The following is an 18,334-nucleotide window of genomic DNA, read 5'->3' on the forward strand; positions in this document are numbered from 1 at the left end:
ACTGAGGGTTCCCTGGGGGCAGGGATGGGGAGATGGGAGTAGCAAGAGATGGATGAGCTAGAGGGGTAGCTGAGCTCCAGCAGGGGTGAGCTGGGGGAATGATTGTGGGGGGTGGAGATGAAGGGGTGAATATCCCACTGAAGACTCACCTAATGCTCCATCCAAATAATCTGATTTACTCTTCTCCACCCACAACCCACGATTTTCCATTTCTGGGCCTTTCCTTATGCCATGCTTCCCGTCCATCATGCCCTTTCTTCGTTCTCCCCTACCTGTACAAATTCTACCTAAGTTTCCAAATCCAGATCCAATGCCATATTTTTCATGAAGCTTTTCCTGGTTCCCTCCCCACCTATTGCTAATTGGAATATCTCAGTCTTTTATAGTCACACACTGCTTTATCTCTTAGGGCACTTATCACTTTGTGTTACGTACACATCTTAATTTTAGTCTTTGGTCCAAAGAGATGGTCTTGTCATGATTCCAAAATAGGTAGATAACCCGGAGCAGAAACCACCTTATGGATGGAGAGCTACAGGCAGTTCTCATATTGCTGGAGCACAGTGTGGGGGAGGCCAGATTCGAAGGAGGGGCTTCCATCTTTGTCTGCCACGTCATTGTAGAGATCCCCCTTGAAAGGTGTATTAGTCAGGGTCTAATCAGGAGACAAAAGCCATACCAGGTATTTTGAAAATTGTAAACATAGAGAATTAATGTAAAGAACAGTAGGTAGCTCAGAAGAATTGCTCACTAACTGAAAAGAGAACACTAGAGTGTCATGGAAGTAGCAACCGCAGGAAGCAGCCACCACCCCTAGAACTGGGACAACAAAGAGAAGAGGTTGGAGTTATTAAAACCTAGAATCTTGAAAGAGAGGACCCACAGAGCTGAAAGTCAGACTTCTAAGGAAAAGAAACTGCTTGGCTGGGACTGGTATCGCTGAGTTTGAAGGAAGGGCTCATGGGGTTGGGACTCAATCCTTCTAAGGGTGAGGTGGGGGGAACCTGTATTGGAGAAACTTCAAACTATTCAACCGCTGCTTTGAAACAAATTGCCATGACCGGATAGACAAGTCTGACCAGAACATGAAGCAAACAGGGCACCAACAGGAAGGGCCAAGTTTCTCTGTCCCTCCTGCAGCCCTGCAGTCTTCCTCCAGTGGCTCCAATGGACAGAGTTGGGCAGGGAGCCAGTGCACAGCAGAATCCCAGGATCACAAAGTGGAGTTTGGAAGGAAGGGTTCAAATCAGAAAGACAACTGGGCCGTTCCAGGGTATTCCTTCGGGTCCTCAGCATCTACGCACTCCTTCCTACACAGATTTCAACTTCCCACAACCATAAAATGAACTGTTCTTTCACCTAACAAGATGCAACCATCTTTTTTTTTTTTTTTTTTTTTTTTTTTTTTTGTGGTACGCGGGCCTCTCACTGTTGTGGCCTCTCCCGCTGCAGAGCACAGGCTCCGGACGTGCAGGCTCAGCGGCCATGGCTCACAGGCCCAGCCACTCTGAGGCATGTGGGATCTTCCCGGACCGGGGAGCGAACCCGTGTCCCCTGCATCGGCAGGCGGACTCTCAACCACTGCGCCACCAGGGAAGCCCGCAACCATCTTTTGTACAAAGACATTCCCAACCTCTTCTCAAGATGAGGAGATGCAAACTTTCCATAGTCATTGTATCCATCTCTGGGGGACAGTCACCTGTCCATTACCAGGTTGCGTTGACTACTCTCTTCAAAAGAGAGCTTCATCATCTGAGTATTTTCTTTTTTCTTTTTGTAAAGGTACAGTTTATTAGAACAAAAGGCCACGAAACATGAAGACTTAGCATGGAAGAAGTAAATGAGCTCAAATGTCCTTTGACCACTTACGGAATGCATTTCATGAAAGTATAAGACGTTTGATCATTCAGTCCTTGCCACCTCTTCACTTTCAAAGAGAGTGTAAGGGTTCAGAAGATTGCCCCAAGTAGGCCTCAGGGTCAGACTGAAGTCAGTTTGTGGTGGGCGGACTTCATCCTCCAGTGTCTGCTGAGGTGAGACTTCTGGCTAAGGCCCTGTCCACACGTCTTGCCCACATCAGGCTTCTTGCCCTGGTGTGTCATCTGATGTAAGACGAGGTGTGACTTTTGGGGAAAGCCTTGGCAATGCTTTCTGCATACACAGGGCTTCTTTTCTGAGTGTACGCACTTGTGCGTGATTAAAGCTGACTTACTGCTAAAGCCGAGTCCATACTGCCTGCACAGGTAAGGCTTTTCCCTTGAGTCTTTCTGCCTGTGCCAGATGAGACCTGCCTGGTGACTGAAGCCTCGCCCACACTCCCTGCACACGTACGGCTTTTCCCCTGAGTGTCTCCTCCGGTGTCTGATGAGACTGGACTGCTGGTTGACACCTCGCCTACCGTCCTTACACACAATGGGCTTATCCCCTGAGTGTATGTTCTGGTGTCTGTGAGGTGTGACTTGAGTCTAAAGCCTCACCCACACAGCCCACACACGTAAGGTTTCTCCCCAGTGTGTGTCCGCCTGTGTGAGATGAGGGTTGAATTCTGGCTGAAGCTGTGCCCACACACACCACACACATAATGCTTCTCCTTGGAGTGTGTCCCCTGGTGTGAGATGAGGTTCGACCTGTCGCTGAAGCCCAGGCCACAGTCACTGCACACGATGGTCTTCTCCTCTGTGTCCTCTGGTGTCTGACGACAGTTGGCTGAAGCCTTTCCCACACTCCTCCACACGTAGGGCTTCTCCCCGGAGTGTGTCCGCTGGTGTATGATGAGGTTTGACTTCTGGCTGAAGCCCCGCCTGCACTCGCTGCACATGTAAGGCTTCTCGCCCGAATGTGTCCTCTCGTGTATGATGAACGTCAACTTCCAGTTAAAGCCTCACCCACACTCCCTGCATACGACAGGCTTCTCCCCCGAGTGTGCCTTCTGGTGTCTGGCAAGGCTTTTCCTTAGGCTAAAGCCCTTCTCACACACCCTGCACACATAAGGCTTCTCCCCTGAGTGTATCCTCTGGTAACTGAGCAGGTTTGTCATCTTGCTGAAGCCCAGTCCACACTCCCCAAAGTTGACTGGTCCAAATCCTAACACTTCTATCCTCTTCAACAGTCTGTCTGTTTCCTCGGAGTTCTCCCTCTGAGCTGGCTGGCCTCTACCTCCACGCCTTAGATGCCATCCCTAGAGCCTCTGGGGTGGCGGCCTGGGGAACGTGCCTGAAGTCCTTTTCTTTGTCTTTCCAAAGGCTTCCTCTCTCTCCTGACCTTCGGCTTTATCGTTCCGGGAACTTCCATCGGAGGCTTGCTGCTGGTCCCCCGGGCACGGATCTCCTGGCTGGGCAGGATCTTCTGCACACAAGCACAAGGAGATCCAGGGAGGATGACTACACAGCATATGCTGCATGCGGAATTTCTGACTGGAGAAATCCGGAGGGCAGAAAGGACTGAGGTGGAGTTCTGGTTTTGGTTCTGCTGGGCCAGTGGCCGGTGGGCATTTTCTCTCTTCTCTCCAGGTTTCCTTCCCTTGCTCCAGCTGGGTGATGAGTTTTGGTTTAGAAAATGGAATCCCCGGTGAGACCAGGTTGCTGTAGTTCTCCAGCATCACCTCCCGGTACAGGGATCTCTGAGCAGGGCTGAGCAGCATCCACTCCTCCCGGGTGAAATCCATAGCCACATCTCTGAATGCCATGTGTGCCTGAGGCTGGGCTGTCAGGAGCCCAGGAGTCCTCCCCTGGCCCACCAGGCAGTCCTCTCTGGGCAGGCAGGAGCCACAGGGGTCAGAACGAGAACCGAAAGGTTCAGGAGAGTCAATGGAAACTCTCAAGATCCGGCAGGGTAGGGTTTCCTCTTACTTAAAGGCATCAGGAATGGACCTGCTTTCCGCGCGGGGAAGGGCACGGCTGCGGCGAGGGTCCCGCTGGAGCCACGCTCACCAGCGCCACCAAAGAACAAGGGGTCATTCGAGCCCCCGGTGGGGGGGAGGGGGACACTCCAGCAGGACGCCAGGACTACACTACCCAGAATCCTCGGGCCGCGCCGGGACCACGCCTCCCAGCATGCTCGGTGACCCCAAGAGCGCCGCCCGCCAACCGCTCCCATCGGCCTCTGAGCGAGCAGTTTTTGGGTAACATGCTCCAGCCATCGGAGAATGGCCACTGTAGCGCCCGGATTCCCCTTTTTTTCCCTTAAAACCACGTGGATAAAGCATGTAGCGAATCCCGGGTGAAGCTTCTCTCCGTGCCGTCCATCTGAGTATTTTCTTCTTTATTGCAAAGTTAACCTCTAACAACGTATATGACAACAAGGGAAGGAGGACAGAAAGTAAAATAACACACACACACATACACAGGAAGAAGAAAATATGCACTGCTATAGTCCTTGTCCGAATACCTGGTCATAAAGTATATATATCAAAGTAAATTATACAAATAAATTACATATAAATAAATTAAATATATATATTCCTTCTTACACTACCTGTTCACATTTTTGTGTTTTCATCATCCTCATCCAGGATATTATCTGGTCAGCGTTTTTTTTCCTGGTGGAGTGTGGGAGTGACCCAAAACTTTATTCCTGACGAGTCCAAGTCCTTAGAGATTCTGTGTATTTGTGGTAGCTGTGATTTTTCATTACTGTTTACTCTTGGACACAAAAGTAGTGAGGGATGTCCCTGAGAATCCCCTAGGCTCCAGACAAAGTCTTTTCTGCAATTAAATTTCCTTTTGGTGTTAATCGTCCCAAATAGTAGAGTAATGCTCGCTTTTTTGCCTGTTGCTTCAGTGGCACAAGGACCCCAGAATGGCCAGGGGGAAGTCTCAAATTCTAACTCAGTGGAACCATTGGTATTTATCCTGGTGGAAGATTTTCTCTCTTGGAAACCAAGACCTCCAAACTAGCAGAGCTCAAAGTTGTAGTGACAGGAAGCAAAAATGCTGAGAGTTTTTAGGTGTCAGAGTGAGAGGAGGTACTCCCACTTCCTGCCCTTGATTCTAAGATCTCTGCATCCTATTATGGAAGATTTCTATGTAGCACCATATATTGGTCACTGAGTCAAAGTACATACTGCATTCTGTAAGACAGACCCCATTTTTTCCAGAGGGTTGTCTCCCAACTGGAACCATAGCTAAGGCTCCAGTAGCTCATTCTAAGATTCTTTGGGACCATTTGTTTCTGGTTGATGAGCTATGTAATAAGAATGAATTCCACGGGCCTGAGCCCATTGCCACACTCCTTTTGCTGAGAAATGAATTCCTTGATTAGAAGCAATGTTGTGAGGAATACCATGATGGCGAATAAGGCATTTTATAAGCCCATGGATGGTGGTGCTAGCAGAAGTGTTACAAGCAAGGACAGCAAATCCAAACCCAGAATATGTGTCCATCCCGGTGAGGACAACTCTTTGTCCCCTCCATGATGGAAGGGGTCCAATTATTTAAACTGCCTCTGGTCTCCATGGGAAATGATGCCACACAGGAGGCTCAGTGTTGGTCTCTGCTTTTGGCAAGTTGGGCACTCAGCAAGAGTGAAAAGCAAGTCAGCCTTGGTGACACAAAGTGCATGTTGTCAATCCCATGAGTAGCCTGCATCCATGCCACCATGGCCGCTTTGTACCTAGGTCCACTGAGCAAGTACTAGAGGGGCTGGGGGAGAGCCTGACATGCAGAGAATGTGAGCATTCATAAGGCATACAGATATCTACCTAGCTTCATATTCAGCACAAGGGTCACCCCAAATTAAAGGCCATTGCATTGGCAAGAAAAGCCCTCCCCCAACCTCTGCTTCTATGTGGGTATTGGTAAAGCTGGATTCAAGATCAACAGGTGGGGTCTGCCCACCTGGCCCTTCTTGGGGAAGTATTTTTTCCTCCAGGGTCTTTGTAGTACTGTCTGACTGTATAATTTCTTTGGCACTGAGCTCTGGCTGCCCTGTGTTATTCTTTACTTGAAAATATATGCTTAAAAACAAATTTAAATTAGTACTTGAGGGTAGCAACCATAGTGAGCACATCTTGATATCACCAGAGACTCACTCTGTGGCTCTTACTCACTGAAGTAAAAAGCAAGATGCAGGGGAAAGTTTGATATTTAAGATGAGAAGCCCTAGGTTTGAGGCTTCCCCTTCTGCTTCTCCACGTGACCTTAGACAAGTCTTAGCACACTCCCTATGACGCCATCACGTATTCTGCCTGAACCACATGCTACTGCTTGATGTTTATTGGTTCCATGCCTTGCTTATGCTGAACCTTCCCCATTTTAATGAAAGAAGATGCCTTCGTTATCTGAGTGGAGATACGAGTCCAGTAAGTTTCAGAGTTCCCTTTAAAAGAGAGGCTAGTCACAATCTCTGAAAAGACTTAAAGTAGGCGATTAAAAAAGGAAACTACTGTTGCTTAGTTGGTCCCAAAGTTGTAATTGATATTCATCATCTTTCTCTCCTCCCAACCATTCTGGATTTCCTGAGTATTCTGACTGGTCTTGGTAAGGACACCCAGCCGTTCATCCATGAGGTATCTTAGCCCTTGTTGGGCTATTGTTTCTATAATTGCATACTAAGTATTATCTCTGGACATAAAAGCACCGAGTGACATACCTGTGAACAACTTGGGTACCAGACACACTCTTCCCTGCCCTTATTGTGTGGCAGCAACTCTAACTTACGATAATCAGGGTAAGTTGCCCTGTCGTTAAATTAACACGTTTCTCTGCCTCTTAGTTCATTGATATGAGGGACTCAAAATAGCCAAATTCACAACTTTCAGTTCAGTGGAAACCTTACCGTGACCCCTGACAAAAGTATTCTGCCCCTGGGAACAAGGACCTCTAACCTGGCTAGCGTAATTATGTGAAGTTAGGAAGGACAAATTCTGTATTTGAGTCACTGGAAGTGATGGTGAGAGTGACCACTCCTATTTCTTCCCCTTGATTCCCACTTCCATTAATTCTAGCTATTGGAGTACAGCACCATATGTAGGTTATTACTGCAATACATATAATGTATCTTCATCTCGACCCTTCGCTGGCATCTTGAGCATTCAAGACTAGTCACTACTTGATTGGACTGGCTGTTTCTGGGTGATGGGGTACTTGGTTTAACCAGCGTATCCCATGATCATGTGTCCATTTGTGTACCTCCTTCGACATAAAATAGGAGCTTTGATCCAAGGCAGTGCTATATGCGAGACCATGTTGATAGGTTAGGCATACTATAGACCCTTGGATGGCAGTGCCAGTGGAGGTTTTGTAGGCAGGAAGGCACACTTATATTGAGAGTATCAATTTCAGTAAGGACAAATGGATGTCTCCTCCAGAGAGCAAGGAGTCTGATGTAATTGAAGGTCTCCAAGTGGCTGGCTGGTCTCCTTCAGAAATTGTGCCATATCAAGGGTTCAGGGTAGGTCTCTGCTGCTGGCATGTCAGGCAGTCATCACTGAAAATAGGTAAATGAGTCATGATGAGAGGAAGCCTATGCTTTGGGGCCCCGTGTGGTTTCCACCCTTGCCACACTGTCACTCTATTCATGAGATCATTGCATCAGCACGTGTTGGCTGGGGAGATGGGTTGGCTGATTTCACAGGACAGCTCTACCCGGTTGGTGAGGGCTGCTTTTATAGTGAATGACCTCTGCTGAGCATGAGGAGATACAAAGATCTGCATATTTTGTGCCCACCTATGTGCCCACAGGTCTATGTAACTCTTCACCAGACCTCCTTGTCTCTGATCTTCCAATTCTTTTCCTTCCAGGCTCCTTCCAACCAAGCCATCTGCTACCCAGAGATCATGTATATACACAGCTCAGGTTTCTTTTCCTTCACCCACAGTAAATGATGAAGCATAATATTCCTTGTCTGCCCTCTGGGAATATTTACCACTGAGAAAATTTCCTTTTGTCACTCTTGAGTAGGGCTCTAATGCAGCAGCAACTTTGGCTAGTGCTGTCATATTGCACTCTTTACAAACCAGCCTGAGGTCTTTTTTGTTTCCCTTGGTTCGTTTAAGAACTCTTCTACCCCATGAGGTAATAAACGTGAATTGGGGCAGAGGAATCAGTAAACATATAGTAGACATGGGAGTCTGGCTCACTCAGTACAACTGACTTGTATTTTCTGGATCTGCTCGGCCTCAATCTGAAATGTGCCATTTGCATCGCATAATGGATTGCTGTTATGCCCATTCAACCTTATAACTTGGTGGATCTGATAATACCCACACTATAGTGGGCAGCTCTGGTTATGCAATTCGTTGATTTCATATGGGTTCAGTCTCTACTAGGGCTACTAATAACATGTCAGAGGTCTCACCAATTGGTGCTTGCAAAAGATTCCACTAAATACCGCTGTACGTTATGGATACATTTCTCTGCCTCTTGTTCATATGGTTTAAGTGACATGACAACTTGCACACATAGCCTGGATATGCTACAGAGGCTGTTCTTTTTGAAAGCCTTCAAAGTCACCTCATAATGGATCAAAACAGTATTCCCAAGGGCATGTTCTTACACCAATGCAAATGGTAGGAGGAATGAGATACAAGAACTTGTCATTTATCTTAGAGAAAATGTCTCAACCTGCCCCAGACCACCAGCATCCCCCAAATTTTCTATATACGGCAGAATCCTTAATCTTCGTGGAATTTCTTATTTGTTGCGCTCATTTTTCCCTAGGCCATCTATAGTAGTGCTAACTGAAAGTGTGGTTTGTGGACTGGTGCCAGTTTGTGAACTGTTTGTTACTGCTCTGCAATGAGATAAATGCAGAAATTGAGAGGTATGCTTCTAGAAAATTCTACAGCAACTTGACATTGCTGTGACATCTAAGTTCATGGTTGGTGGAGTTCTTATTTTACGAGGTTAGACCAGTGTGGGTGTTATTGAACTCACACAAACGTGTATATGCTATATGAGATTTTAAGGTTAGTTTGTCCATTGTAACCGCTGTGTATAGATCATAAATATACGGTTGTCTACTATCTTGATAGTAGACCTTCAGAAGTTCTGCAGAATGTCAAGGTGAACAAGGTCCTTGTGCACTACACCTTAGTGAAGAGTTAATATAGCCCTCTGGAAATACAGTGTCTGTGTACTGCTGCCCTGACTATGTAAATGCACACTATTTTTTTCATCTTTCCTGCTGATGGGGATCAAGAATACATTTGCCAAATCATTAGCTATAGTCCAAACTGGGTTGATCTAATCCTGGAGAGATATCACGTCTGCCATATCAGCTGCAATCGGGACAACAACCTTGTTAAGTTTAGTCATAAACTATCATCTGTCACAATCAGCCACGTTTTCACAGGGCTGAGGTTTGAAAAGGGATAAGATGTGGACTATTACCCCCACACCTTATAATTCTTTGATGGTGGTGGGAACTTCTGCAATACTCCAGTTGCAGTACTGTTTCTGATATACTATCTTAGCCAGAGGTGGTTTCAGGGGTTTCCACTTCACTCCTCCCTCCCGCCCCCTACCCTAATAACTTTTAATCCAGGGAAACAATATAAATATTCTGCCAGATGCCAAAGTAACCACAGAGTGGCTTGATAGGCTCAAGGGACTCACTGTGGAAGGGCCTGAGCTCAAACTCCATTCATCATTTGTCCTCCAAACCCTCTACTTTATCGTTTTCTTCCACTTTTATTGATATTTAATTGACATACATCATTGTATAAATTTAAGGTGTACAGCATATTGATTTGATCTACACACTTCATGAAATGATTGCCACAAGTTTAGTGAACATCCATAATCTCATATAGATAGAAAATTAAAGAAATAGAAAAAATATTTTCCCTTGTGATGAGAACTCTTAGGATTTACTCTTTTAGCAACTTTCATATATAAAAAACAGCAGTACACTAATTATATTCATCATGTAGTACATTACATCCTTAGAACTTATTTATCTTATAACTGGAAGTCTGTGCTTTTGATTGCCCATCCCACCCTCTGTAGCAACCACCTGTTCTCTGCATGCATGGCTCTGTTTAGGTTTTGTACTGTTTGTTCATTTGTTTTGTTTTTAAAATTTCACATGTAAGTGAGATCATACAGTATTTGTCTTTCTCTGTCTGACTTATTTCACTTAGCATAGTACCCTCTAGGTCCATCCATATTTTTGAAAATGGCAAGATTTCTTTTTTTTTTTTTTGCCATACCACACGGCATGCGGAATCTTACTTCCCTGACCAGGGACTGAACCCGTACCCCTGCAGTGGAAGTGCAGAGTCTTAACCACTGGACTGCCAGGGAAGTCCCAGATTTCATTCTTTTTTATGGTTGAGTTATATTCCAGTGTGTGTGTGTGTGTGTGTGTGTTTGTGTGTGTGTGTGTGTGTGTGTGTATACACCACATCTTCATTATCCATTCATCTATTCATGGACACTTAAGTTGCCTTCATATCTTGGTTATTGTGAATAATGCTGCAATGAACATAAGGGTACATATATCTTTTCAAATTAGTGTTTTTGTTTTCTTTGGATACTCAGGAGTGGAATTGCTGGACTATATGGTAATTCTATTTTTAATATTTTGAGGAACCTCCATACTGTTTTCCATAGTGACTGCACCAATTTATATCCCCACAAACAGTGCAGGAGAGTTCCCTTTTCTCCACATCCTTGCCAATACTTGTTATTTGTTGCCTTTTTGATATTAGCCTTTCTGAGAGGTGTGAGGTGATATCTCATTGTGTTTTTCATTTGCTCTTCTCTGATGATTAGTGATGTTGAACATCTTTTCATGTGCTTGCTGGTGATCTGTATGTATTGTTTGGAAAAATGTCTATTCAAATCCTCCGCTCATTTTTCCGTTGGGTGGTTTGTTTTTTGATGTTGACTTGTTTGAGTTCTTTGTATATGTTGGATATTAACGTCTTATCAGATACAGCATTTGCAAATATCTTCTCCTATTCAGTAGGTGAATCTTTTTTTTTGCTGATAGCTTCCTTTGCTGAGCAAAGGCTATTTAGTTTGATGTAGTCCCTTTTGTTTATTTTTGCTTTTGTTTCTCTTGTCTGAGGATGCATATTCAAAAAATATGAATAAGACTGATGTCAAAGAGCATATTGCCTATGTTTTCTTCTGGAAGTTTTATGGTTTCAGATCTTACATGTAAGTCTTTAATCCATTTTGAACTTATTTTTGTTCATGGTGTGACAAAGTAGTCCAGTTTGATTCTTTTGCATGTAGCTATCTAGTTTTCCCAACACCATTTATTGAAGAGGTTGTTTTTTCCCCATTGTATATTCTTACCTCCTTTGTTGTAGATTAATTGCCCATATAAGTGTGGGCTAATTTCTGGGCTGTCTATTCTGTTGCATTGATCTATGTGTCTTTTTGTGTGTGTGTGTGGGGGGGTGCCCTTACCATACTGTGTTGGTTATTGTAGCTTTGTAATGTAGTTTGAAATCAAGGCATGTAATACCTCCAGCTTTTTCTTTCTCAAGATGTTTTGGCTATTTGGGGTATTTTGTGTTTCCATATATATTTTAAGATTATTTGTTCTAGTTCTGTGAAAAATGCCATAAGTATTTTGACAGGGATTGCATTGAAACTGTAGACTACCTTGCGTGGTATGGTCATTTTAACATTATTAATTATTCCAACCCATGAGCATGGTCTATCTTTACATCTGTTTGTGTTGTCCTCAACTTCTTTCATCAGTATCTTATAATTTTCTGAGTACAAGTCGTTTACTTCCTTAGTTAGATTTATTCTTAAGTATTTTATTCTTTTTGATGCAATTGTAAATAGGACTGTTTTCTTAATTCTCTTTCTGATAGTTCATTGTTAGTGTATAGAAATGCAACAGACTTCTGTATATTAATTTTGTATCCTGTAACTTTACCAAATTCCTTGATGAAGTCTGGTAGTTTTTTGGTAGCATCTTTAGGATTTTCTATATATAGTATCATGTCATGTGCAAACAGTGACTATCTTACTTCTTTCTTTCTAATTTGGATTCATTTCATTTCTTTTTCTTTTTTTTTTTTGCAGTACGCGGGCCTCTCACTGTTGTGGCCTCTCCTGTTGCAGAGCACAGGCTCCGGATGCTCAGGCTCAGCGGCCATGGCTCACAGGCCTAGCCACTCCGTGGCATGTGGGATCTTCCCAGACCGGGGCATGAACCCGTGTCCCCTGCATCGGCAGGCGGACTCTCAACCACTGTGCCACCAGGGAAGCCCTCATTTCTTTTTCTTGTCTGATTGCTGTGGCTAGGACTTCCAATACTTTGTTGACTAAACATGGCAAGAGTGGGCATCCTTGTCTTGCTCCTGATCTTAGAGGAAATGCTTTCAGCTTTTCACCATAGAGTATGATATTATATATGGCCTTTATCATGTTGAGGTATGTTCCCTCTATACCCGCTCTGTTGAGAATTTTTTTAAATCATAAATGGATGTTAAATTTTGTCAAAAGCTTTATCCATATCTAATGAGATGATCGTAGGATTTTTATTCTTCAGTTTGTTAACGTTGTGTATTGCATTGATTGATTTGCAGATATTGAGCTTCCTTGCATCACTGGGATAAATCCCACTTGAATATGGTGTATGATCCTTTTCATGTATCATTGAATTCAGATTACTAGTATCTTGTTGAGGGTTTTTTGAATCTATGTTTATCAGTGATATTAGTCTATAATTTTTTTGTGTGTGTGCTATTTTTTCTGGTTTTGGTATCAGGGTGATGCTGGCCTCAGAATGAGTTTGGAAGTGCTCCTTCCCCTGCAATTTTTTGGAATAGTTTGAGAAGGTTAGGTGTTAACTCTTGTCTAAATGTTTGGTAGAATTCACCTGTGATTCTCTCTGGTCCTGGACTCTTATTTATTGGGAGTTTTTATTCCTGATTCAATTTAATTACTGATAATTGGTCTGTTCACATTTTCTATTTCTTCCTGCTTCAGTTTTAGGAGATTGTACATTTCTAGGAATTTGTCCATTTCCTCTAGGTTTTCCATTTTACTCTCAAATAATTGTTCATAGTAATCTCTTATGATCCTTTGTATTTCTGTGATTTCAATTGTAAATTCTTTTTTATATCTGATTTTATTGATTTGGGCTCTCTTTTTTCTCGATGAGTCTGGCTAATGGTTTATCAATTTTGTTTTGTCTTTTCAAAGAACCAGCTTTTAATATTATTGATCTTTCCTATTTTTTTAAAGTCTCCATTTCATTTATTTATGCTCTGATCTTTATGATTTCTTTCCTTCTACTAACTTTTGGCTTTGCTTGTTCTTCTTTTTCTAGTTTATTTAGGTGTAAGGTTAGGTTGTTTATTTGAGATTTTTCTTGTTTCCTGACGTAGACTTGTATTGCTATGAACTTCCCTCTAAAACTCCTTTTGCTGCATCCCATAGATTTTGGATAATTGTTTTTTTATTTTTTTAATTTTTCTCCAGATATCTTTTATTTCTTCTTTGATTTTGTCAGTGATCCAGTGGTTGTGTAATAGCATATTATTTAGCCTCCACATATTTGTGCTTTTTGCAGTTTTTTTTGTAGTAGATTTCTAATCTTACAGCATTGTAGTCAGAAAAGATACTTGATATGTGACCTATCCTTCAGAATGTTCCATTTGAACTTGAAAATAGTGTGTATTCTGCTGCTTTTGGATGGAATGTTCTATATATATCTATTAAGGCCACCTGTCTAATGTGTCATTTAAGACCAGTGTTTCCTTATTGGTTTTCTGTCCAAATGATATGCCCATTGATGTAAATGGGGTATTAAAGTCCTCTACTATTATTGTGTCACTGCCATTTCTCCCTTTGTGTCTTTTAATATTTTTTATGTATTTAGGTGCTTCTATGTTAGGTGCATATAAATTTATATTGTTATAAGTTCTTCTTGGATTGATCCCTTGATCATTATGTAATATTCTTCTTTGTCTCTTGTAACTGTGTTTATTAAAGTCTATTTTGTTTGACATAAGTATTGCTACTTCAGCTTTCTCTTCTATTTGTGTGGAATACCTTTTTCCATCCCCTCACTTTCAGACTGTGTGTGTCTTTAGATCTGTATTTTGTAGGCAACATATATATATATATATATATATATATATATATATATATATATATATATATATACGTTTTGTTTTTGTATCCATTCAGCCCCTCTATATCTTTTGATTGGAGCATATAGTCCATTTACATTTAAAGTAATTATCGATAGGTATGGACTTATTGCCATTTTGTTAATTTGGGGGAATTGTTTTTGTAGTTCTTTTTTGTTCCTTTCTTTTTCTTTTGTTCTCTTCCCTTGTGATTTGGTGACTATCTTTCGTGTTATGTTTGAATTCTTTTCTCTTTTTCTGTTTTTGTTTTTGTTTTTTGCGGTACGTGGGCCTCTCACTGTTGTGGCCTCTCCCGTTGTGGAGCACAGGCTCCAGACGCGCAGGCTCAGCGGCCATGGCTCATGGGCCCAGCCACTCTGTGGCATGTGGGATCTTCCCAGATTGGGGCATGAACCTGTGTCTCCTGTATCGGCAGGCAGACTTTCAACCACTGCACCGCCAGGGAAGCCCTCTTTTCTCTTTTTTTGTGTGTGTATGTATTATAGATTTTTGGCTACCCTGAGATTTATATATAGCAGTCTACATATATATGATTATTTTAAGTTGCTGATCTCTTAAGTTCGAATGCATTTTAACAACCCTTCATTTTTACTCTCCCCGCCCCACATTTACTGTTTTTCACATCATATATCTTTTTGTTTTGTGGATCCCTTAACTACTTATTGTGACATAGATGATTTTACTTCTTTTGTCTTTTAACCTTCCAACTAACTTTATATGTGGTCAATTTAGTACCTTTACTGTATATTTGCCTTTACCAATGAGATTTTTTCCTTTCATAAGTTTCTTATTTCTAGTTGTAGCCTTTCCTTTTCCACTTAGATAAGTTTCTTTAACATTTCTAGTAAGGCTGGTTTGGTGGTGCTGAATTCTTTCAGCTTTCACTTCTCTGTAAAACTTTTGATCTCTCCTTCAAATCTGAATGAAAGTCTTACTGGATAGAATATACTTGGTTGTAGGTTTTCCCCTTTCATCACTTTAAATATATCATGCCACTCCCTTATGGCCTGCAGAGTTTCTGTTGAAAAGTCAGCTGATTGCATTATGGGAGTTCCTTGGTACATAACTTGTTGCTTTTCCCTTGCTGCTTTTAATATTCTCTATTTATCTTTAATTTTTGTCATTTTAATTACAATGTGTCTTGGTGTGATCCTCTTTGGGTTGACCCTGTTTGGGACTCTCTGTGTTTCCTGGGCCTGGATGTCTGTTTCCTTTCCCAGGTTAGGGGAGTTTTCAGCTATTATCACTTCAAATATGCTTCCTCCCCCTTTTTTCTCTCTTTTCTCCTTCTGAGACTTATGTAATATAAATGTTAGTACACTTGATGGTGTCCCAGAAATCTCTTATACTGTCCTAATTTTTAAAGTTCTTTTTTCTGTTTAGCTTCGGTGATTTCCACTACTCTGTCTTCCAGTTTGCTGATCTATTCCTCTGAATCATCCAATCTATTGTTTATTCCTCCTAGTATAGTTTTCATTTCAGTTATTGTATTCTTCAGCTCTATGTTGTTCTTCTTTATATTTTCTAACTCTGTTAAAAACTTCTAATTTCTCACTCCATTCATTTTTCTCCTGAATTCTTTAAGCATCTTTATGATCATTTCCTTGAACTCTTTATTGGGTAGGTTGCTTATCTCCACTTCATTTAGTTCTTCTGTGGTTTTATCTTGTTCTTTCATTTGGAACATATTTCTCTGTCACCTTATTTTGCCTAATTTGCTATTTTTATTTCTATGTATTTGGAAAGTTGGTTATGTTTCCTGATCTTGGAGAAGTGGCCTTTTATATGAGATGTCCTATGCATCCCAGCAGTGTACTCCTCTCTGACCACTAGAGCTATATGCTCCAGGATTGCCTCCCATGTGGGCTGCATGGGCCGTTCTCTTGTAGTGGGCTGACTACTGTGGGCAGTCTGGTAGGCATGGATGGCCCCTGGTCTTGTTGGTTGCCAGGCCCTGCCTTGTGTTGAGGCTGCTGGCCACTGGTGGACAGGGCTGGGTCATGAGTCAACTGGCTTCAGAGCCCCAGGCGTCCTGGGGCTAGTGCTGGCCCACCAGTAGATGGAGCTAGGTCCTGGGATGGGTGGTTGTGGGGCTCTAGAGGGTCCCAGGGCTGGTGTTGACCCACTGGTGGGCAGGGTAGGGGTCAAGTGGGTTCTGGGCCTAGTGCCAGCTCACTGGTGGGTGAAGCTGGGTTCTGGGGTCTGTGGTTGCAGGGCCCTGGGGGTACTGGATTTGGTGTTGGCCCACTGGTGGATGGGACTGGGCTCTGGGTTCTTTGGGAATTCAGGTATTCCTAAGGCAACCTGCCTGCTGGTGGGTGGGACTGTGTCCCCACCCAGCTAGCTGGTTGGTATGAGATGTCCCAGTACTGGTGATGACAGGCTGGGAGGTTGGGCCAAGTCCTGGTGCTAAAAAGTCAGAGGGAGGATTCCAAAATTGTGCTTGCCAGCACCAGTGTTCTTGTGGTAGTAGAAACTCCCCCAGAATGGCTTCTGCCAGTGTCTATGTCCCAAAGGTGAGCTCCAGTTGCTTCCTGCCTCCCTGGGAGGCTCTCCAAGATCAACAGGTGGGTTTGACCCAAGCTTCTTTCAAATTACTGCTTCTGTCCTGGGTCTCATAACATATGAGATTTTGTGTGCACCCTTTAAGAGTGGAGTCTTTATTTCCTACAATCTTCTAGCTCTACCCAAAGTGAGCCCTGTTGGACTTCAAAGCCAAAGGTCCTGGGGGCTCATCTTCCTGTTGCAGGACCCCTGGGCTGGGGAGCCTGATACAGACTTTGGACCCGTTATTCCCTGGGGAGAACCTCTGCAATTGTAATTATCCTCCCATTTGTGGGTTTCTCACCTGGGGGTATGGGTCTTGACTATACTGCATCTCTGTCCCTCTACCCATCTTGTTTTCTTCCTTCTTTATATCTTTTGTTGTAGAAGATTGTTTTCTGATACTCCTCAGGTCTTTGTCATCAATAGCTGCTCTGTGAATAGTTGTAATTTTGGTGTGCCCATGGGAGGAGATGAGCTCAGGGTCTTCCTACTCTGCCATCTTGGTCACACCCCACCCCCAAACCTCTACTCTAATCAGAGGATTGTGATGGCATTTTGGGTTCTCTGGCATTGGAGTCAGCTGAAATCCTGTATCTAATGGTCCGTGAACAGTTAAGATATTTCCTTTTCCCTGGGGCACAATCATCCTGGCAAATGCCTTGTGTCACTCTGGGGAAGGATTGGGGTAGTACAGGCTGTATATACTTGTGATGACATTGTAGGATCTTTCCACAATATGACACAGACTCCACTTCATCCATGGACTCTGGATATGCCCAATCTGAAAATTGGATGAAGGCCTAGAAATTTCCACTGTGGCAGCTGATGGCAGCCTTCTGCTTTCCAGCACTTGATTTTTTAAAAAGATTATAAAACCAGCATGATACCATAGGGAGCTTTCTTTTTCTCCATGATCAGTTAGCCAATACCACAGATCCCTGCAGGTCAGCGCCCCTCCCCCACCTCCCCCTCCCCACCCCGCAATTGCCTCAGACCTTGCAAACTCTTTTGGTAATTACATCCATTTTGCTGTTGATGGTTAAGTGCTGATACCTGCCCTATGTCATTTAAAATTCCATGATCCCCCAATTCTATTAGTGAAGGTTCAATCAGAGAAGCTGAATAAGTAGGAAATACATATCAAGAGATTTATTATAAGGAATTGGCATACATGATCGTGGAGGCTGGCTAGGCAAGTCTGGAATCTGTAGGGAGGCTACCAGGAAGAGTAGGCTATAAGACTCAGCCATGAGCTAAAGCTGCTGTCTACAAGAATTTCTTCTTCTCTCAGGGAAGCTGCAGTCCTCCTTTTAAGGCCTTTCAACTGATTAAATTATACCTACTCTGATTATCTAGGATAATCTTTCTTACCTAGAGTCCACTGATTATAGACTTTAATCATATCCACAAAATATCTTTCCACCAACATCTAGATTAGTGCTCTATTGGACAACTGGGGACTGCAGCCTTGCCAAGCTGACATGTCAAAATGACCATCACAGGGCTTTCCTGGTGGCGCAGTGGTTGAGAGTCCGCCTGCCGATTCAGGGGACGCGGGTTCGTGCCCTGGTCCGGGAAGATCCCACACGCCGCAGAGCGGCTGGGCCCGTCAGCCATGGCCGCTGAGCCTGCGCGTCCGGAGCCTGTGCTCCGCAACGGGAGAGGTCACAACAGTGAGAGGCCTGCGTACCGCAAAAAAAAAAAGTGACCATCACAGA

The 18,334-nt window shown here is 43.3% G+C and overlaps 1 pseudogene; it reads right to left on the reverse strand.

Moving 5' to 3' along the window:
* Window positions 1-1,930: 1,930 nt before the first annotated feature.
* On the reverse strand, window positions 1,931-3,685 carry LOC136126427 (zinc finger protein 133 pseudogene; annotated as a pseudogene).
* Window positions 3,686-18,334: the final 14,649 nt, after the last annotated feature.

Source organism: Phocoena phocoena, chromosome 8, assembly GCF_963924675.1.
Source record: "Phocoena phocoena chromosome 8, mPhoPho1.1, whole genome shotgun sequence".
Lineage (NCBI taxonomy): Eukaryota > Metazoa > Chordata > Mammalia > Artiodactyla > Phocoenidae > Phocoena > Phocoena phocoena.